This window comes from Dama dama, chromosome X (assembly GCF_033118175.1).
Source record: "Dama dama isolate Ldn47 chromosome X, ASM3311817v1, whole genome shotgun sequence".
In the NCBI taxonomy this organism is placed as follows: Eukaryota; Metazoa; Chordata; class Mammalia; order Artiodactyla; family Cervidae; genus Dama; species Dama dama.
Genome location: NC_083714.1, coordinates 66,172,947 through 66,195,960, shown reverse-complemented (window position 1 = coordinate 66,195,960; position 23,014 = coordinate 66,172,947). Strand labels below are relative to the sequence as shown.

General features: G+C 35.8%; 1 protein-coding gene and 1 non-coding gene across 2 annotated transcripts in view; one reads left to right on the top strand and one right to left on the bottom strand.

Annotated features, from left to right (window-relative positions):
- The window catches only part of DIAPH2 (diaphanous related formin 2), a 964,220-nt gene that overhangs the window by 490,507 nt on the left and 450,699 nt on the right, over window positions 1-23,014 (top strand). The gene's annotated exons all lie outside the window — the stretch shown is intronic.
- On the bottom strand, window positions 6,858-6,964 carry LOC133053206 (U6 spliceosomal RNA). Its single transcript, XR_009692141.1, has one exon. It is a non-coding gene; the product is annotated as a U6 spliceosomal RNA (small nuclear RNA).

The window sequence follows — 23,014 nt, the reverse complement described above, 5'->3', positions numbered from 1 at the left end:
CAGTGAAGGGATAAAAGCCAGGTCCAAACAAAGGCAAACAAAACAGATGGTTGGTATCCCAGGGGGACACATATATTTCAGAAGACACACAGAAAGCTCTAACTTGTGGTACAGTTGAGTAGCCTGGAAATATACATACAGAGTATTATGTAATGTTGCAATATACTTCTGTCAATGAATATAAAAATTAATAGCATTTGAGATTACTTTGAGCTCAACAAGACTTTGAGGGAGGGAGGAATTTTTGTGCTAGAGGTGAAGATGAGTGGTACTGATAAATTAGAATAGAAGGATCTTGAAGGATAGATCTAATTAAGTTATATGGATGGAAGAAGAAGCCATAACCTTACAAGATGGGAGAACACTGGGCTTAGAACTTGCATATTAACTTCTGTTTTGCCCATCACTAGCCATAGTTTCATGGCCAAGTCACTTAACTCTCTCCAAACCTGTTTCCTCAGCTATAAATGAGGAAATACAATGACTCATGTTTATTTTTATAGGATTATTTTCAGGGTCAATAAAATTATCTTTGTCACTGTATTTTGAAAAATTACTGTGTTAAAAAGTGGTAGTAGTTCTTTTTAATGATGATATGCAACTAGGAATAATTCATGATATGTTTGGGATGAATTAAAAACTACAGTGCCTGGAATACTGGGTGTTATGTTGGAAACAAATAGCATTGATAGTCAGGTTGTGAGAAGAGTTTGAGTAATTTGTATACTAGCATCAGTATCTTGCCTCCATAACTTTTTTTTTTTTTTTTGAAAATCACTCATACCCATTTTATAAAATATGAAGGCCGAAACCTTTGTTTTTCTGCCTTAATATCTCCTTCACCTTTACTATGACTTTCTAGTTATTCTAGCTTGATAGAGAGACATAACAAGTTATGATATGGTATGTTGATATATTTTTGTACAGATGTAAACAACCTGAAGAAAAGATTTGGTTTTACTGTGGAGAAAATTTTAGATATCTAACTTTGATTTAGAGGGTTAATAGAATAATGTAATTGTGCTACTTTTTTTTTCTAAGATTCACCATTTATATAAAGTTTTGTAACATAATGGTCTTATTTCCTAGAGGCTATCAAATGGTATTAGTGAGAGAATATTACAGCTATCTCGCCAAGTATACAAAAGAAAGCATCTGTCTCCCCCACAGAAGTTGTATGGTAGAGTGATTTAGGTTCAGTTACAGTCTGAAATATAACATACTAGAAAATGTGATTTGTAAGGAAAATGACTGCTGTCTGTGACAACAAAATTAAGAAATTTGTAATTCAAAAGAAAATCTATAAAAGATCAAAGAAAAAAGTTACAGTAAGTATTCTAAAAATTTTATAGTATCTAATAATGTTAGTGGAAATGATGTGGATTGTCTCTAAATTTAGAACCTTAACATCAGAAAGTATCTAATCAGTCTAGCCTCTTCAGTCTTCAGATGAGAAAACTGACCCTTGGAGAAGTGAAATATTATACTTTGGTTGGTGTATTGGTTAGTTGATGCTGTCATAGGAGAATATTGCAGGCTGGGTGGCTTAAACAACAGAAATTAATTTTCTCAAAGGTTTGGAGATTAGAAGTTTAAGATCAAGATGCTAACCTGGTTGGTATATGGTTCTCTTTCTGAATTACAAACAGCTCCCTTCTTAGTTGGTAACAGTGACTTTCGTAAAGCTGGGTATCACAACCAACTGTCTTGGTGTGCTCAGGACTAAGAGCTTTCTTGAGATTCATGACTTTCACTGCAAAAACTGGGCAATCTCAGGGAAATTGGACCAGTTTGTCATGTTAGTTAAGAAAATAACAGGGGTTGTCCTGCCGGCAAAATAAACCCATGTTCTCAAAAAAAACAGAAAAGAAAGAAAGAAAATAACAGGGGCTCTGTACAAACGTAGAAGGGGTGGAATGGGGAGGGAGGTTCACGAGGGAGGGGCCATATGTATACGTATGGCTAATTCATGTTGAGGTTTGACAGAAAACAACAAAATTCTGTAAAGCAATTATCCTTCAATTAAAAAATAAATTAAAAAAAAGGAAAGAAAATAGAAGTAGCATCTTGACCTCCTGATTATACTTTATTTTTCTCTCTCTCACCTTTGTTTTTGTTTTTTGTTTTAAACATGTAACTAGAACAGCTTGCCTTTCACATTTTTATAATGTCGTTTGCTACTCTTCATCTGTTTATCTAGTTTTTACCCTTTAACTCCTCTTCTCTGGTTCCCATTATGCATTGTGTAGGTAATTATTATAGGACTATTTACTTACGTACTTTTTTTTTTCATTTATTTTTATTAGTTGGAGGCTAATTTCTTTACAATATTGTAGTGGTTTTTGCCATACATTGACATGAATAAGCCATGGATTTCCGTGTGTTCCCCATCCCGATCCACCCTCCTGCCTCCCTCTCCATCCCATCCCTCTGGGTATCCCAGTGAACCAACTCCGAGTACTATTCTCATGCATCCGACCTGGGCTGGTGATCTGTTTCACCCTTGATAGTACGCTTGTTTCAATGCTGTTCTCTCCCAACATCCCACCCTCAACTTCTCTGAGTCTAAGAGTCTGTTCTGTACATCTGTGTCTCTTTTTCTGTTTTGCATATAGGGTTATCGTTACCATCTTTTTGAATTCCATATATATACGTTAGTATACTGTATTGGTGTTTATCTTTCTGGCTTACTTCACTCTGTATAATGGGCTCCAGTTTCATCCATCTCATTAGGACTGATTCAAATGAATTCTGTTTAATGGCTGAGTAATATTCGATGGTGTATATGTACCACAGCTTCCTTATCCATTCATCTGCTGATGGGCATCTAGGTTGCTTCCATGTCCTGGCTATTATAAACAGTGCTGTGATGAACACTGGGGTACACATGTCTCTTTCAGATTTAGTTTCCTTGGTGCGTATGCCCAGGAGTGGGATTGCTGGGTCATATGGCAGTTCTATTTGCAGTTTATTAAGGAATCTCCACACTGTTCTCCATCGTGGCTATATTAGTTTGCATTCCCACCAACAGTGTAAGAGGGTTCCCTTTTCTCCACACCCTCTCCAGCATTTATTGCTTGTAGATTTTGGATAGCAGCCATTCTGACTGGTGTGTAATCGTACCTCGTTGTGGTTTTTATTTGCATTTCTCTGTTAATGAGTGATGTTGAGCATCTTTTCATGTGTTTCTTAGCCATCCGTATGTCTTCTTTGGAGAAATGTCTGTTTTGATATTTAGCCCATTTTTTGATTGGGTCATTTGTTTTTCTGGATTTGAGCTGCAGGAATTGCTTGTATATTGAGATTAATCCTTGGTCTGTTTCTTCATTTGCTATTATTTCCTCCCTTTCTGAGGGCTGTCTTTTCACCTTGCTTATAGTTTCCTTTGTTGTGCAAAAGCTTTTAAGTTTCATTAGGTCCCATTTGTTTATTTTTGCTTTTATTTCCAATATTATGGGAGGTGGGTCATAGAGGATCCTGCTGTGATCCATGTCGGAGAGTGTTTTGCCTATGTTCTCCTCTAGGAGTTTTATAGTTTCTGGTCTTACATTTAGATCTTTAATCCATTTTGAGTTTGTTTTTGTGTATGGTGTTAGAAAGTGTTCTAGTTTCATTCTTTTACAAGTGGTTGACCACTTTTCCCAGCACCACTTGTTAAAGAGGTTGTCTTTTTTCCATTGGATATCCTTGCCTCCGTTGTTGAAGATAAGGTGTCTGTAGGTATGTGGATTTGTCTCTGGGCTTTCTATTTTGTTCCATTGATCTATATTTCTGTCTTTGTGCCAATACTATACAGTCTTGTTGACTGTGGCTTTGTCATAGAGCCTGAAGTCAGGCAGGTTGATTCCTCCAGTTCCATTCCTCTTTCTCAAGATTGCTTTGGCTATTCGAGGTTTTTTTTTTTTTTATTTCCATACAAATTGTGAAATTATTTGTTCTAGTTCTGTGAAGAATACCGTTCGTAGGTTGATAGGGATTGCATTGAATCTATAGATTGCTTTGGGTAGTAATAGTCATTTTGACAATCTTGATTCTTCCAATCCATGAACGTGGTATATTTCTCCATCTATTTGTGTCCTCTTTGATTTCTTTCATCAGTGTTTTATAGTTTTCTGTATATAGATCATTTGTTTCTTTAGGTATATATACTCCTAAGTATTTTATTCTTTTTGTTGCAATGGTGAATGGTATTGTTTCCTTAATTTTGTTTTCTCATTGTCAGTGTATAGGAATGCAAGGGATTTCTGTGTGTTAATTTTATATCCTACAACTTTACTATATTCATTGATTAGCTCTAGTAATTTTTTGGTAGCGTTTAGGGTGTTCTATGTAGAGGATCATGTCATCTGCAAACAGTGAGAGTTTCACTTCTTCTTTTCCTATCTGGATTCCTTTTATTTCTTTTTCTGCTCTGATTGCTGTGACCAAAACTTCCAAAACTATGTTGAATAGTAGCAGTAAGAGTGGGCACCCTTATCTTGTTCCTGATTTTAGGGGAAGTGCTTTCACTTGTTCACCATTGAGGGTAATGTTTGCTGTGGGTTTGTCATATATAGCTTTTATTATGTTGAGGTATGTTCCTTCTATTCCTGCTTTCTGGAGAGTTTTAATCATAAATGAGTGTTGAATTTTGTCAAAGGCTTTCTCTGCATCTATTGAGATAACCGTATGGTTTTTATCTTTCAATTTGTTAATGTGGTGTTTTACACTGATTGATTTGCAGATATTAAAGAATCCTTGCATTCCTGGGATAAAGCCCACTTGGTTATGATGTATGATCTTTTTAACATGTTGTTGGATTCTGTTTGCTACAATTTTGTCCAGGCTTTTTGCATCTATGTTCATCAGTGATCTTGGCCTGTAGTTTTCTTTTTTTTGTGGCATCTTTGTCTGGTTTTGGAATTATGGTGATGGTGGCCTCATAGAATGAGTTTGGAAGTTTACCTTCTTCTGCAATTTTCTGGAAGAGTTTGAGTAAGATAGGTGTTAGCTCTTCTCTAAATTTTTGGTAGAATTCAGCTGTGAAGCCATCTGGTCCTGGGCTTTTGTTTGCTGGGAGATTTCTGATTACAGTTTTGATTTCTGTCCTTGTGATGCGTCTGTTAAGATCTTCTATTTCTTCCTGGTTCAGTTTTGGAAAGTTATACTTTTCTAAGAATTTGTCCATTTCTTCCAAATTGTCCATTTGATTGGCATAGAGCTGCTGGTGGTAGTCCCTTATAATCCTTTGTATTTCAGTGGTGTCTGTTGTGATCTCTCCATTTTCACTTCTAATTTTGTTGATTTGGTTCTTCTCCCTTTGTTTCTTAATGAGTCTTGCTAACGGTTTGTAAATTTTGTTTATCTTTTTAAAAAGCCAGGTTTCAGCTTTGTTGATTTTTGCTATAGTCTCTTTAGTTTCTTTTGCATTTATTTCTGCCCTAATTTTTAAGATTTCTTTCCTTCTCCTAACCCTGGGGTTCTTCATTTCTTCCTTCTCTAATTGCTTTAGGTGTCGAGCTAGGTTATTTATTTGGCTTTTTTCTTGTTTCTTGAGGTAAGCCTGTAATGCTATGAACCTTCCCCTTAGCACTGCTTTTACAGTGTCCCATAGGTTTTGGGTTGTTGTGTTTTCATTTTCATTCATTTCTATGCATATTTTGATTTCTTCTATGATTTGTTGGTTACTCAGAAGCGTGTTATTTAGCCTCCATATGTTTGAATTTTTAATAGTTTTTTTCCTGCAATTGAGATCTAGTCTTACTGCACTGTGGTCAGAAAAGATGACTGGAATGATTTCAATTTTTTTGAATTTACCAAGGCTAGATTTATGGCCCAGGATGTGATCTATTCTGGAGAAGGTTCCGTATGCACTTGAGAAAAAGGTAAAATTGATTGTTTTGGGGTGAAATGTCCTATAGATATCAATTAGGTCTAGCTGGTCCATTGTGTCATTTAAAGTTTGTGTTTCCTTGTTAATTTTCTGTTTAGTTGATCTATCCATAGGTGTGAGTGGGGTATTAAAGTCTCCCACTATTATTGTGTTATTATTATTTTCCCCTTTCATACTTGTTAGCATTTGCCTTACATATTGCAGTGCTCCTATGGTGGGTGCATACATATTTATAATTATTATATCTTCTTCTTAGATTGATCCTTTGATCATTTTGTAGTGTCCTTCTTTGTCTCTTATCATAGCCTTTATTTTAAAGTCTTTTTTATCTGATATGAGTATTGCGACTCCTGCTTTCTTTTGGTCTCCATTTGCGTGAAATATTTTTTTCCAGCCCTTCACTTTCAGTCTGTATGTGTCCCTTGTTTTGAGGTGGGTCTCTTGTAGACAGCATATATAGGGGTCTTGTTTTTGTATCCATTCAGCCAGTCTTTGTGTTTTGGTTGGGGCATTCAACCCATTTGCATTTAAGGTAATTATTGATAGGTATGCTCCCATTGCCATTTACTTTGTTGTTTTGGTTTAGCGTTTATACAACCTTTCTGTGTTTCCTGTCTAGAGAAGACCCTTTAGCATTTGTTGAAGGGCTGGTTTGGTGGTGCTGAATTCTCTCAGTTTTTGCTTGTCTGTAAAGCTTTTGAATTCTCCTTCATATCTGAATGAGATCCTCGCTGGGTACAGTAATCTGGGTTGTAGGTTATTCTCTTTCGTTACTTTAAGTATGTCCTGCCATTCCCTTCTGGCCTGAAGAGTTTCTATTCATAGATCAGGGAATCCCTTTGTGTGTTATTTGTTGTTTCTCCCTTGCTGCTTTTAATATTTTTTCTTTGTGTTTGATCTTTGTTAATTTGATTAATATGTGTCTTGGTGTGTTTCGCCTTGGATTTATCCTGTTTGGTACTCTCTGGGTTTCTTGGACCTGTGTAAAAATATGGAACACTTCACGAATTTGCGTGTCATCCTTGTACAGGGGCCATGGTAATCTTCTCTGTATCATTCCAATTTTAGTATATGTGCTGTCGAAGTGAGCACTATGTACTTACTTTTGTACTTTTTTATTTGATCTGTCATTCTAAAGATGCAGAACTCATGGAGGGTGGTTATTTTTTTATTCTAAATTTTATCCCCAGTGTCTATTGTATAAAAATTACTGTTGAATGAAAGGTATGCAGTTTGATTAAATAAATGGATTTGTCATGAGAGCTCAAGATAAGTATTAGCATTTTTTAAGTGAGAGCATTTCATTTTTCACAGATATAAAGGGTGTATTTTTACCATCAAAACTATTACAGGTATAATTGTAACATTCAACTATGGTTTATTTGCAAAAATATAAAAGTGTATTGTTTCATATCAATATAAAATAAAAATTCACCCTCAAACATGGGTTATAAAATCAATATTGCACTATTAATTTAAAACCAAGGATACTGTTGAAAATTACCATAGATATACTGAAAGGCACCATAGTAATGATCAGTAAATCCTAGTCAGTAGTCTACACAGTTGGTTGCCTGTGTTTTTACACTTTAGATATATCCCTTGTGATTCAGAGAGATTTGTTATTATTAATCCCATTTTGTAAATTAGGAAACAGCTCAGAGGTAAAGCATCTGCCTGCACTGCAGGGACAAAGGAGACTCGCGTTTGATCCCTGGGTTCACAAGATCCCCTAGAGGAAAAAATGACAACCCTCTCCAGTATTCTTACAAGCAGAATCCCATGAGTAGAGGAGCCTGGCGGGCTATAGTCCATGCAGTCGCAAAGGGTCAGACGTGAAGTGAACTTGGACGCACAGATGAAAGCCCAGTGAGGTTATGTAATTTTTTACAAGATAAAAAAGCTAGTAAATGTCCAAGTTTGGGTTTAAATCTAGGTTTTCTGTGTTCAAAACCTTGCAACACACTGCCTCTCACTCTATTGTAACAGAATGTTTAGTTATACGTGGCTCATTTCAAGGAAGAATTACAGAACCAACTCTGCCCCTTACAGAGTACTGAAAATGGGGGAAGTCACATGTGGATTTTCTTGCCTCTCCTGTAGATTGTAAAATGAGAAATCTTTCTTTTTTATCATTCAAATTGAAATAGAAGTCATTGTAGGAATATTAATAGAATTCCTCTAAGAGATTATAATGTATCCAGGTAGTAGTACTTATATAGTTGTAATAAAATAGCATCTAGTAATCTGAATAATTATAGAGCAATCACTTGCTTTGTATGTATAGGGTCTCATACCATATCAGTTTTGTGTAGGTAGAGTTGGCTGCTTTCCTCAATACATATTTTCTACAAATGAACATCTGTTCTCCAGAGAGATGGCTTACCTAGGATCACTCAGTATTGGAGGTGAGGTTAGAGTCCCACTTTTACTGGGACTCAAAGTATTTGAGTGGCCCAAGGTATTCTTTTTTTTAGAATTTGATGATGTCTTTTGGTTTACAAAGATATGCTTTTTCCTATGAGACAGTTTTTGGCATTATTTGGATTTGGGGGAGATGTGATTGATAATTTACTGAGAAGAAAATGACGTTGAGGAAGATAATTTGTCTTGTAACAATTGCATGTAAGGGAAGATTATATTCTCTATCAAGAACAGGGTTGGATGGAATGTTAGTTAGTTCTCTTACCAAGCTTTCCTTTTTTACCCCTGTGGGTCCTTTTAACTTTCCTTCAGTGAGCTCTTTGCAGCAAAGACTTTTCAGTTAGTGATCTCTAGATTCATGGGTTATAATTAGTGATACAAGATCAAAAGCTACAGCAACATAGAGAGGAGCTGACTCATGTTACTTTGCATTTTAAAATGTTACCACATAATACAGTGATATATTGTATTATTTGTTCATAACTCATGACCAGTAGACACAAACATCTCAAGTTAAGGATTTGTCTGTGTCTCATTATGTTACATTGAAGCAAGACTATTCACCATTGTTGACCTCTGAAATAACTAAGTAGCATAGAATGAGATAAGGACAGGATATCATTCTTAATTTTAAATGATTTCCTTTGTTCAGCTTATTTGATGGTTGACCTTTATTTAAATCCTTTGTTTTGTATTGTACTGTGGTTAATGGGCTCTTGTATTTGAGAACCACTCAATGTTGAACCACTCAATGAAAAAAACGAATGTTGATCCCTTGTTGACTATGTCCATGTTAACACTTAAGATTCAATTTCTGTAACTGTGTCAAGGGTTTTGCTTCCTGTAGCTCTTCACGACAATCAGTACACCCATATTTGTGATTTTTCAAAGAGCAAGTTTTTATATTGTCAGTAAGTGCTGAAATGTTTAAATTTATAGAACTCTATAAATTTATTTGTTTAAAGAAACAATTCTCCATAAGCTCTTTTAATTCCCATATGTTATTCATTACATGCCCTCAAGCACATACTATTAATCAGTGCATGTGGACTTGTACTGGAGAAGGAAATGGCAACCCCTCCAGTATTCTTGCCTGGAGAATCCCGTGGACAGAGGAGCCTGGTGGGCTGCTGTCCATAGGGTCGTACAGAGTTGGACACGACTGTAATGACTTAGCATGCATGCAGGCATTGGGGAAGGAAATGGCAACCCACTCCAGTATTCTGTCCTGGAGAATCCCAGGGATGGAGGAGCCTGGTGTGCCGCCATCTATGGAGTCAAACAGAGTCAGACATGACTGAAGTGACTTAGCAGCAGCAGCAGTGGACTTGTACACATGCACAACTGTAATACTAAAATATTGCTTCAGTCACCTTATTTCTCCAGTAACCAAGATGTGTGGATACTAGTTCAGAAATCCAATCGAGAGTCCTTGCCTCCAATGCCTTTCTTGGAAATCTGAGCAAAACACAGGCTACTACTGAGCTTCACTTTAAAAATAGAGCCCTCTAAGCATTGGAAAAATATGAGCACATCTCCCGTATTTTGTAATCCCGTGAACACACTGCCATGTGCTTCGGATATTGTCCTTCAGTTTGAAATCTGTCTTGCCACTTCTAAGATGTAGGATGCGTGGGTACTCAGTCGTGTCCGACTCTGTGACCCTCCAGGATTCTCTGTGCATGGTGATTCTCCAGGCAAGAATCCTGGAGTGGGTTACCACACCCTCCTCCAGGGGATCTTCCTGATCCAGGGATGGAATCCATCTCCTGTGTCCCCTGCATATCAGGTGGATTCTTTAGCTGCCAAGCTACTGGGGAAGCCCAAGATGCAGGGTACCTGAAGCTAAGTCGCTTCAGTCGTGTCCGACTCTGTGCGACCCCATAGATGGCAGCCCACCAGGCTCCCCTATCCCTGGAATTCTCCAGGCAGGAACACTGGAGTGGGTTGCCATTTCCTTCTCCAATGCATGAAAGTGAAAAGTGAAAGTGAAGTCGCTCAGTTGTGTCTGACTCTTCACGACCCCATGGACTGCAGCCTACCAGGCTCCTCTGTCCATGGGATTTTCCAGGCAAGAGTGCTGGAGTGGCTTGCCATTGCCTTCTCCGAGATGCAGGGTACCTAGTCTCTTTATTTCTAAGATAGATATCTCAATTTTTCCAAATGGTTACAGCATTTTCCTGATTTATGTTAATGTGGAGTTGCTTTGTATCTTTCTTATTTTCTGTAGCCTGCTTTACAGAATCGAGGTGAGGAAAAAGACTACCTACTGTATCAGCAGGGATAAAAGTATATGATCACATTAGGCACAGGGATTAACCAGTTTTGTGGATGTACTTCTTCAAATTGGTATAGTTATGAGAGAGTATGTCTATTGGAATACCTTTTTTGAAACCTTGAGCTCTGATGAAAAGAAACAAACTCACACTTTTATTTTCCTACTTGCCTCTAAAAATACAGAGTTCCCATGAGTTTATTTAAAGGTTTTTCTCTAAGTTGAAATATTCATTAATTTACATTCATTGCTGCAAATTAGGTAATACTTTAAATGTAACAGTTGTTTGTTTTCTCAGAATTTGATTGCATCTGTTTAGATATTATCACATTTACAACATTATAGTTTAGGGTATGTGAAAACTTCATTATATTCCCCAATTTTCAGTTTATTAAATTCTCTGGAGAATAGTAGTTTGAAAATGCATTTTATGTAATGCAGATGATTATTATTCCTTGTCAATGTTGACTGCTTTGAAAACATTTGTTTTCCTCTCAGTATTTTTTTCTATTTTGCTTGTATATCTGAAAATGTTCTGTTCTCTAAATACACACACACACCAAGACCTTTAAGTATAATTAATATTGTGACACCTATGCTTCTATCCCTGGTTTTAACTTCTGTTTTCATTAAATCTGCATCCCATATGTCCAGATAACTTGTTATGAGGGGTAATATGAGGATATATAGTATATACATTTACACTTGCCTTGTGAACTAGCTATGCCTACTTACTATACCCCCCTATGGAAACATATGATCTTTTTGATATGAAAAATATTTCAATTTTTGAAAGTTTTATATTAGTCGGAGGACTGAGAAAAAGGAGTTAAAAGCCAGACCAAACTAAGGAGTGTATGTGTGTCAAAGAGATTGAGAGATAATATAAGAGAGAGGGAATGAAGGAGTGAGGAAGTTTCAGGGATGATTTTCAGAATTGGATGATCAGAGAGAAATAGAATCAGGTTAAATATTTCTTCTTACATGTAAACTGACAAACTTGTAAAGAGCTTTAAAAATGCAAAGTGAGAGGTGCCACATTATGCTCCTTATCTTCTACCAATAATAATTATTTAAAAAGCAAGCAATATAAATTTGTATATAGAACTATAGTGAGGGGTAAAATTTGTTTCCACTAGGGGACTTGTTTATGGCTTTATGACTCATTAAATACAGACTCATTTCAAGGAAATAAAAACAATGAATACATCTTTATTTTCTTTCATTTAAAAAATTGTATCCTCTTGCACTTATGTGAAATAAACAATCAGCTTAATACTGTGCCATAAAGATACTCGTTGAAGTCATTGTGACTAAACAATAATGGATATAGTTAACTCTTCTATTGGGTAGTGTGACTGGCAGAGTTGAATAATTTGCTAGTTTACAAAAAAACCTTTTTTATTTTTATTTTTTGGTTCTTGATGAGTCTCCCATATATCAGGGTTGGCAATAAATAATTTCAGCACAGGAGCAGACCAAATAAATGATGATTTATGGGACTAGCTGTAGGTCTTACTAGGTTTGCCACAGAGGCTGTTTCTATAGAGGATTTAAATGAACCCAGCTGGCTTAGTATTCTGTGAATTGCTGTAGTCATTTTCTGAGTTTAATCTTATGACTGATTTTGTAATTCTCACAGTGGGGAAAAGTTGACAACATGAACAGCATTTAGTGAATATAATTAGGAAGTTTGAAAACAAATGCTTTTTTACCCTATAAAAGCTCTGTTCGACGGGGATTTTGACCCTGTATGAGATTGTTTTCAGAATATGTGACTACTGTGACTGAATGTGAGTGATAATCTTACAAACGAATTTCCCTGTCCAATGAAACCGTAGTAATGGATGCATGGCAGAAATTTACAAAGGAGGGCTCCTGTCCATGGAAGGGAGTTTATAAGCAGTTAATATTCAAATAAAACTCTGAACATCCAAGTATTCCTATGATAATTTTACAAAATCTAAGAAATACACGTGCACGCGCGCACGCACACACACACACACACACACACACACACACACACACACACATAAATACTTTGGGGACTTCCCTGGTGGCTCATTGGTAAAGAATCTGCCTACCAATGCAGGAGACAAAGGTTTGATCCCTGGGTTGGGAAGACCCCCTGGAGGAAGGCATGGCAACTCACTCCAGTATTCTTGCTTGGAGAATCCGCATGCACAGAGGAGCCTGGTTGGCTATAGTCCATGGGAGTCACAAAAGAGTTGGACATGACTTAGCAACTAAACAACGACAAGCAATACTTTTTAGCTAGTGTTTGGGCAGCAAGCTGGCCACATTATTAATTATTTCCTGTGGAACCCTGTGCTAGATGCTTTGCAGGGATAGAGAGAAATAAAACATACATCTCTAGTCCTTCACGACCTAATGAGCTGGTTGCCAAGTATAGCACATTATAATACTAAAACAAGAGACAGGGAAGAAAATAGGGAGAAATGGGGTGAAGAGAAGGAGGAGATGACTTTTATATAATAGCACATATATAAAATAATCTGTGTTGCTATAATTACTGGTTAACCACAATATAATGAAGTACTCTTTTGTATGGTAGCCAATACCGTAAAACTGTCCCTCTTCTTTAGAAACAAAAAGCACAATGCCAGCCTTATTTACAACATGTGCTTTAGTTCTCGCCTACAAACCAAAGCTTAGATATTACATTCCTCCCTTCTGTCATGGGGACAAGCACAAATACTTGTCATTCATTTTTTTCTTTCTATTTCTTCTTTTTTTAATAGGGATTCTTAGAAAACTCTTCCCTTTTATGCTACAGAAGGAACATGTTTAAAACAACTCTTCATAAGTTTCTAACTGCTTTCATAATTGTTACTATTATTTAAAATTTGGGGTAGAATCAGTACCTGTTCAAAAACAGTAATATAATCGTCCACTGTATTACTGTTATGTGTCTGTACCCTTCCTTATTCACTAATTGGAGAAAAAATTAAGTAATGTTTCTTTTAATAAGAGATAGTCATGAGATTTTTCAGATAAATAAGACTGACGAAAGTCACCATTTAATGCTTTGTATGAAGGATCTCTCTTTGAAATCCAAGCAACTAAGTGGGAGAAAATATAAATGTATGCTGAGGTTGAATAGTTAGAAGGAATTCAGTTTTTAAAATTCAAGCAAATAGCTAGATACTTAAATTATTTTTTTTATTTTATTGAAATATAGTTGATTTACAATGTTGCATTAGGTTTAGGTGTATGCAAAAAGTGATTCATTTGTATATATATATATATATATATATTCATTTTTAGATTCTTTTCCCATTTATATTATTACAGAATATTGAGTATAGTTCCCTGTGCTATACAGTAGATCCTTGATGGTCTATTATATATATAGTAGTGTGTATTTCTTAATCCCAAATGGCTTTTTAGATACTTAAATTAAATAGAATATTTTACTTTGAAACCTGTGTTGAGGGAAGTTGTAAAGCATTGTAAGCTATTCAGAAATTTAGGGAGAGATGCTGATGAAGATTCTAAGAATTTTACGTCCGTCACAATCTGGCTTATTCCGTTCTTTTCTCAAGTTTCAGGTTTCATGAAATATATAAGAAAGGCCTGGGTACTTGTCAGTTTCTGAAGGATTCTCCTTAAGACTTTGTTTGTTGTGTTAATTATTTCAGAAGTAAAATGTGTTCACTCTAAAGAGAGATTTCAACTTAACTGGTAATTTTTAAAGTAATTTACCAAAGTATAATTGACATACTATCAGATTTACTCATTTTTTAGTATACAGTCTGATGAATTTTGTTGTTTGTATACAGCTGTGTAACCTTCACTGCAGTCAAGACATGAAACAGTTTTAACCACCTGTGGTTTGGTCATGCCCTTTTGCAGTCAGTCCCTACTCCCAGCTCCAGGCAATACTTCTTTGCCTTCTGTCACTATAGTTTTAACTTTTTCTACAATCTCATATAAACGAAATCATTCAGTAATGTAATCTTTTCTGTTACTTTGCATTTGGTGTGGCTTTCACTTAGCGTAATGTTGTGACATGTATCAGTAGTTCATTTCTATTACTGAATAATATTCCACCACATTTCCATTCATTGATGGGAGTTTAGGTTGTTTCTAATTTTTGTCTACTACAAATAATGCTGCTCTTAATATTCATGTGCAAGACAGAATTTTCCTTTATCTTGGGTAGATATCTAGGACTGGGAGTGTTATATCTTATAGAAAGTAAGCTTTAAGTTTAAAAGAAACTGTTTTCCATGGTATGTGTACCATTTTACATTCTTGTGCTGTGCTGAGTCACTCAGTCGTGTCCAACTCTTCGTGATCCCATGGACTGTAGCCTGCCAGGTTCCTCTGTCCATGGTGATTCTCCAGGCTAGAATCCCGGAGTGGGTTGCCATGCCCTCCTCCAGGGTATGGAGGCGGATTCTTTACCAGCTGAGCTACCAGGGAAGCCCATTTTATACTCATACCTAAAATGAAATTAATCACTATGAGATATCATTTCATATCCATTAGATGGGCAAAAATTTTTAAATTCTGATAATAATATGAGTGAATAAGAATGTGTGTCAAAGGGAACTATTGGTGAGAGTGTGATTTGTTACCTCTGTTTTGGAAAACAGTTTCATATGATTTAGAAATGTTGAAGATACCATAACCATCAATGCTGCCCCTAGTATATTCTCTAAATAAGCTCTTACATAAGGACTCTGGAGACTTGTACAAGAATAATCACTATCAACAGAGTAAAAAGATAACCCGCAGAATGGATGAAAGTATTTGTAAATCATATATCTGCTAAAGCATAACTCCTACAAATGAACAACAGCAAACACAAGCAACCTAATTCAAAAATGGGCAAAAGACTTTAATAGACATTTTTCTATAGAAAATGGCCAATCAGCACATGAAAATATGCTCAACATCATTAATCATTAGGGAAATCTGGATCAAAACTATAATGAAATACCACTTCATATCCATTAGGATAGCTACTATCTTAAAAAAAAAAAAAAGAAGAAGAAGAAGAAGAAACAACAGAAAACAAACATATTAGCAAGGAAATGGAGGAACTGAAACTTTTGTACAATGGCTTGTGTGAATGTAAAATGGCTTGTGTGATAATAGCCCCTGTGGAAAACAGTATGGTAGTTACTAAAAAAGTTAAACATGGAATTACTGTATTATGCCACATTCCACTTCTGTATGTAAACATAAAAGAATTGAAAGCAGAGACTTGAACATATATTTGCATACTGATTATTCATGGTAGTATTATTCACATTGGCCAAAGGTGATAACACCCCAAGTGTCCACTGACAGATGAATGAATAAATAAAATATGCTATATACATACACTGGGCTATTATTCAACCTTTACAAAAAGGAAATCTGGTATATCCTACAGCATGGATGAATCTTGAAGACGTTATGCTAAGTGTGATAAGCCAGACACATTAGGACAAATATTGATAATCCACTTAATTGAGGTATATAACAGACAAATTCATAGAGACAGAAAGCATAGTAATGGTTGCTAGCAGGTAGAACAGAAAGAAGAATGGGGAATTATTGTTTAATGGGTGCAGAATGTGAGCATGGGAAAAAGTTCTGGAGGTGGACATTGGTTATGGTTGCATAACAACGTTGAATGTACTTAACACCACTTAACTATACACTTAAAAATGGTTAAAATGGCAAATTGTATGTGTATTATAACAAAATAATATTCACAACAGCATTATCTATAAGAATATCTGTAATAATGACTCCCTCACCCCTCTAAGAATGGAAACTAGATAACAGAAATGGTCAGCATGAGACTATACCTAAAGTATATTCATGTGGTGGAATAGTATACAGTCATGAAAAAGAATGACGGAGGATAGCTAATTATGTAACTCATCCCTAAGCAGTGGTTGCACAGATTCTAATTATAATTTGGCAATATTGCATAACTTAGGCCTTAAAAGTTGTTCTTAAATAGCTTAAATAGTTATTCTTAAAGCCACTAATATCACACCTCCAAAAGTCATTTATTTACACCATATATAGATAGCAATATTAGTTATATACACCTATTTGGTGGTGGTGATGGACAGGAAAAACATAAACAAACCCAAAATTCCTTCATTTGTTTTCAAACCTCATGCATATAAAACAATTTTGTTAAGTAAAATTCTCATGACAATAAAAGTTGCAAATTTTAGTTAAATGCTTAAACCATTTCTGAGAGGAAACCAGTGAAGACCTTGGGGATATTCGTGTCTGTAAAGTATTTCTATACCAATTTAGAATAACTTGATTTTTGTTCAAAACTAGTCTCAGAAGAACTTCTGTTTGGTAAACCTATAGGCAGGTTGATTAAGAGCACTTGAAAGTGCCAGAACAGCTTTAGTTTTTAAAGTATAGACATGATTCATTAATTCTTTCTGGTCTTGCCTCAAATGAGGACAAATGGTTGTTGATTTGCCACTGGTGCTGACTACTTCAGGCTAATGCATATGCAGAGTATTCTCCTTGAATAAGTAAGTAGGGATAGAAGGAAAAATGCTGAGAGGTGGAGCAGGAAGAACAGGAAAGCAAAATTTGTCTTCTCTTGGAAACTGACATCACCACTGCCCTGTTGGGCCAGAAGGTGGCAATTGAGATGAGTCTTTATGCCATTTAATGTTGTCATGGTTTTCAAGTTTAAGCTCTCCTTTCACAGACTGCTGCTATAAATGAAGCAAACAAGTGTAATACTCTTAAATTGTTTGACTTTAACACAATTGATATTATCTGTTCCCTTTTTTTTTAAAATACCATAGTAGTACTCAAATAAAGAATGTTAAAAGAAAAAAGGACAGTCACATTTCCATAAAGAATTAAGACATCTTTCTACTGTATATTACATTTGGCTGAATTAGTTTCAGCCTTGGTCATGTACCACCAGGAAAGCATTTGGGGTGAGAGTTAGAAATAAAGCCAGGAAAGCATGTATGAAACTTGTCTGGTCGTTGCTACAGAGCTAATATCTTTATGGTAATTGCAATCCTTAAAAATACATTATCTTTCTCAATGTTATTGCAGCGTGTGGTGGTATTGAAGAAAGCAATAATTTGTAAACAACCCTTGGCAGAGAGCTCAGAACTTAATTTTGCTTAAATAAAGGAGACAAACATTAGAATTCATGTGCTGTACCAGGACTGGCACGCAATAGCAGTTGTTTTGATATATGCACTGGAGCATTCATGATTGCTTAAATATTAACTGTTCCATGAATATAAAAATATAATAGGGAAAAAGAAGCCATGATTAGGAAACATTTCTGCTAAAAGAAATGAAGTTGAATGATCTGATTATATTGGTAGTCTAGCTGGGTTTATTCCAATGATTCTACCATATTCCTTCACTGCTTTTCTCTACATCCTTTCTTTCCAAGGACAGTTCAGTATAAATGTGGATCCTGCTGTGTTGCTGTCTGTCAGAGCTCTTTCCTTGATGCAGAGGGATTAGGCATTTCTGAGTTTTCCTGAGTAAAGGACCTGTTGATAAGTTTGCTGAGTTTCATTGTGGCCATTTGTATAAACACGAGGGGAAAAAGGAGCAGGCATGTCTAGAAAGGCCTTCCTTGTGATATAATCTAGAGACATGAAATGTATCTCACATTGAAGTTTTTTCTTTTTCTATTCAAGAATAGTTGATATATATGATATTATATAAATTCCAGGTCTACAATATACTGATTCACAATTTTTAAAGGTTATATTCCATTTATAGTTATTTTAAAATATTTGCTATATTCCCCCTGTTGTACAGTATATCTTTGTAGCTTATTTTATACATAATAGTTTGTACCTCTTAGTCCCGTCACCCTTGTTGTGCCCTTCCCCCTCCCCACTGATAACCATTAGCTTATTCTCTAGATCTATGAGTCTGCTTCTTTTCTGTTATATTTGCTACTTTGTTGTATTTTTATATTCCACCACATTTGAAGTTTTAATATTTTTAAACCTGCTTAAATATGTCATGGCATTTGCTTACTTAGAGCCAGTACACATTAGCCTAGAAATTAGAACTGGTGAAATACATTCATAAGGCAAGACTTTTTGTGGAAAGCATTGAAACCTGATGTCTTGCATTGAAATTTGTTACTCTAATCCAAAATTCTTGAGCAAATATTTCAACAGTAATTCAGATTTGCCAATAAGAAGTGAGTTTTGCAGCTTGAATTACAGTTGGAAGGCATGAAGGATCTTCTGAGTTGTCTAGCTCATCACCCTGATAATACAGGGACGATGAGACACACTACAGCATCATGTAGCTGTATTTTCTTTTTTTTTGGAGGCTAATTACTTACAATATTGTAGTGATTTTTGCCATACAGTGACATGAATCGTAGCTGTATTTTCAATACACTTTTAGGTGAAGGAAGAGGGAGAGTTTTAAAGACCTATGAACAGTGTATTTACAATCTTCACAGCTTTGGACATACTGTTTGGGTCATCAGTTCTTTGATGAGTAGATGGTAAGTTCTGATACTAATCAGTCTCATTTTTAATATAAAATAATCAAGAACATTCAGAGTGATTGTGTCCTTCAGATGTTACAGATTGCTAGAAAATTCCTCTTAAGTTGTAAATTAACAGTAAGCTTTGGAGTTATGTTGGTACTTCAACTTTTTATATGTGGAAGTAATTATGACAGGGCGCTGGCAAACATCTCGTCTAGAAATTTCCTTTGAAGAAGTCTAGTGGTTCTCCAACTTTAGCATGCCTTAATCACCTGGAGGTGCTATCAGGATTTTTTGGCCAATATATTAAAACATATATTGATGGATGCTTACACTTCAAGTTTCTGATTTAGTCAATTTCATGCATGGCCCTCATTTTTGCATTTTGATCAAGTTCATAGGTGATGCTGAATCTATTGGTTCAGGAACCATGGTTTGAGAATGAGTGAAATAGCCAATGCCTATCCATTTTCCTTCTCATGATTTTCAATGTTTATTTCTTCCATTGCCTAATCTCCACAGCCTTAATTATGTTGAACTTATTGAGGACGAGTAATCATAATAATCTTTGTTACTAGCTTCACCATTTTCCAGCTGCCAGTTCTGCTGCCCACTCTATTATCTAGCTATTTGTTACCCATAATCAATATTTTTAATAAATTACCTTACATGTTACCTTCTCTTTCTGGTTATCCAGTCTTTTTAAGTTTGCACCACTGGCAACGTATTGAAACTGTGCATGAAGGTCATGGAAAATTTCTCTAGTCGTCAAGTCAGTTCTCATTATCTTTGTGCTCTCTGTAGCATGTATTCATTCAACAAACATTTACTGAACAAAATTATATTTTTTCTTCTTTCTTAAGGACTTCACAGTTTGGCAGGTGAGACTCCTTGTGTAAACAAAATGATATATTGTGGAAAAAATCTTTTAACTAGAGTTTATATAAATCACTATGAGAAAATAAAAACAAAATTTATTAATTCTGTTCAGGAAAGTTCACAGTGGATCATTAGCACTGCTGTCCCTGAATGACCCTATCCCCCAGTCCCATCACCTTTATCACCCTTGATGCTTGTCCAGAATGTGATAGACACCCAGTGTTCATAAGTTACCATGTTGTATTCTGGCACCAACTTTTGACCAAGGTCAAGTTACTTAAGTACTCTAAACCTGGTTCCTTACCTATAAAATGGGCTTGTTAATAACTGAATGTTTTGATGATTTTTTAAAGAAAAGATGACACATTTGAAGCACTTATCAAAGGACCTGGCCCATAGGCACATGATAGATACGTTAGAAATGTTGGTTCTCCTCCCCCTTAAAGGGGGTGTAGGCTACTACCACATAATGAAGGAAGAAGATATTTTAGGTCAAAAAGAACATAAGAAAAGGAATGGAAACCTTCACCCATTCATGCATTCAGTAAATATATATTAAGTGCCTGTTATTTGCCACCCATTGTTCTAGATGCTGAGTATATAAAAGTGAACAAAGCAGACCAAAAAATGCCCTCTACTTGTGTAGCTGACATTATGCCAGAGAGAGACAGATAATAAAAAAAAGTATTTTTATTATAATAAAAAATAATAAAATATTTAAAAATAAGTAGTATATTTGTGATGATTGCTGTGGAGAAAAATATAAGAGGGAAAGAGGTAAGAGATGTTTTGAGAGTGGATTGCAATTTTTGATAGAGTAACTAGAAAAGAACATAATGAGAAAGTGACTTTTGAGTATAGATCTTGAAAGATGAGAAGGAGCTAGCCATTCTGGTGAATAAAAGTGAAAACTTCCAGGCAGAGAAAAAGTGCAGGCACAGGCTTTGAGTGAGACACATGCCTGGTAAATTCAAGGAGCAACAGAATGGAGGTCAAGCATAGCTCAAGGGGGCTGGTGAGGGATAATAGCTAGAGATAAGATCTCAATGGTAATGGTGGTCCAGGTCACAGAGGGACTTTTCGGTTTTGGTAATGATTTATTCTGTATGAAGATAGGAAGCTAAAGTACATTCTTATCACTTCTAATCTAGATGATGATCCTGGTCATGATAATAGACTATCTTATTAAATTCTACAAGTCTTATCTAATGCCTATTTTATGGATGAGAAAGCTGAGACAGAGAGTATTTAGGTCACTTGCCCAAGGTCGCACAAGTAGTGAATGGTATAGAGAGTGAAGGTTCAAACCTAGTACTGTCTGAATCCAAAGTCTGTGCTCATAACTATTCTGATTAGAAATGTGAACCTCTTGATATGAGTTGTAGAGAATCATTATTGTTTTGAAGGAAGAGAATGGCATGGTCATATGGATGTTTAAGAAGCATTATTATATAGGATAAAATGAAGCAGAGAGAATGGAATGGCAATGACCACCTTCCATAGCTTAGCTCCACATAGCTACCACTTAACGACTAAAAAATGAACTGCTACCTCCTTCTCAAAGCCAGCTTACTCTAGAGAGTTGCCGCTTTCTCAATATAACCATTCTTTTTTTTTTTTTTTTCTCTTTATTTTGTTCTCTCTTTTTTTAAAAATTTTAATTGGAGGCTAATTACTTTACAGTATTTTGGTGGTTTTTGCCATACATTCACATGAATTAGCCATGGGTATATATGTGTTCCCCATCCTGACCCTCCCTCCCACCTCCCTCCCCATTCAATCCCTCAGGGTTATCCCAGTGCACCAGCCCTGAGCACCCTGTCTCATGCATCGAACCAGGACTAACAATCTATTTCACATATGATAATATACACGTTTCAATGCTATTCTCTGAAATCATCCCACCCTCGCCTTCTCCCACAGAGTCCAACAATCTGTTCTTTACATCTGTGTCTCTTTTGCTACTTGCATATAGGGTCATTGTTACCATCTTTCTAAATTCCATATATATGCATTAATATACTGTATTGGTGTTTTTCTTTCTGACTTACTTCACTCTTTATAATAGGCTCCAATTTCATACTCTTCATTAGAACTGATTCAAATGCATTCTTTTTAATAGCTGAGTAATATTCCATTGTGTATATGCACCACAGCTTTCTTATCCATTCGTCTGCCAGTGGACATCTAGGTTGCTTCCATGTCCTGGCTATTGTAAACAGGGCTGCGATGAACATTGGGGTACATGTGTCTCTTTCAGTTCTGGTTTCCTCAGTGTATATGCCCAGCAGTGGGACTGCAGGGTCGTATGGAAGTTCTGTTTCCAGTACAACCATTCTTTTAATCACCCATAGTTAAAACTTTTGGTGTCTAATCTTTCCCTTTCTGTCATTCCAGGTATTTCTTTTCAGTGGCTTAATCTTGTTTGTCTTCACAGTGTGTCTTAACTTTGTCTTTTCTCTGCATTTTTTTTCATGTACTCATTATCATTTTAGCTATATCAGTCCTTGACACTTTCTAGAAAATTACTCTGCTACGTCATCCCCTTTCTGTATAATTTTGTGTTTTCTAGTAAATGCTAGGCTTTTTGGGCTTTGAAAGTATCATTTATTGTTTATCTCTGATCCCTAGTATCCAACCCATACTGAATCATCGAATGTAATTCTACATTCATAATTGCTTTGCTCCTAACCTGTCTCCCCTTATAAATGTTTAGTGCTTCATTTCCCAAGGGGATGTTGTGACTTTGTTCTGTCATTGCCTCTCATATAACTCACAACAGATACGGTGTCCTGAGAAAATCTGGACTTTGTGGTCAATATTTCTGTATGTGTATGTATGTATATGTGTGTGCACATGTGTACACATGCACACAGAACAAGAGTATAGTTTAATTTAGAAGAACTGTTCTATGGCCTACACAGGTCGGAATTTATGTGGAGTAAAATCTTCATTCAGAAACATTGATTGCCTCCCTAGGTATGTACTACGATGCTCCTTGGTACTGTGGATAATAAATATTAGTGAAACAGGGTTTCTTCCCTTGAAAGAGCTCATACTGACTGGAAGA